Here is a 440-nt window from a genome sequence, read left to right on the forward strand (position 1 = left end):
GCTTTGAATAAATTGCATTGTGCACTAGGAGGCAATATTCCAAGGCAGCATAATACAAGTGTGGAAATTGTTTATTTTCATCCGCCCTCCTGCCACCATTCATCCACACTGCTGCCAGCAAATACAATGACATTGTTTTTGAGACAGCTGGGAAATGTTCTAGTCATCACCCCCCAAACCATGTCTCTGCCAAAATACTGTGCACTGAGAATATAAGCCATCTGAGTTCAGACCAGAGTAAAAACAAAGAAGGAAAACAAACCAAGAGAGCAGTTTTAACGCATGGTTAGGCAGAAATAAATGCAGGATCACGGACATGTGAGCAAAGAATATCATACAGCGGAAAAAAAGAAACGTCTGTGTGAATTTTTGAAAAGTTGAATCAAAACCTGCAATAAAGAAAATAGAAAAAAAAACATTTTTAGACAAAATACAAAAGC

This window comes from Rhamphochromis sp. 'chilingali' (genome assembly GCF_963969265.1).
Source record: "Rhamphochromis sp. 'chilingali' genome assembly, chromosome: 20".
Taxonomy (NCBI): Eukaryota; Metazoa; Chordata; class Actinopteri; order Cichliformes; family Cichlidae; genus Rhamphochromis; species Rhamphochromis sp. 'chilingali'.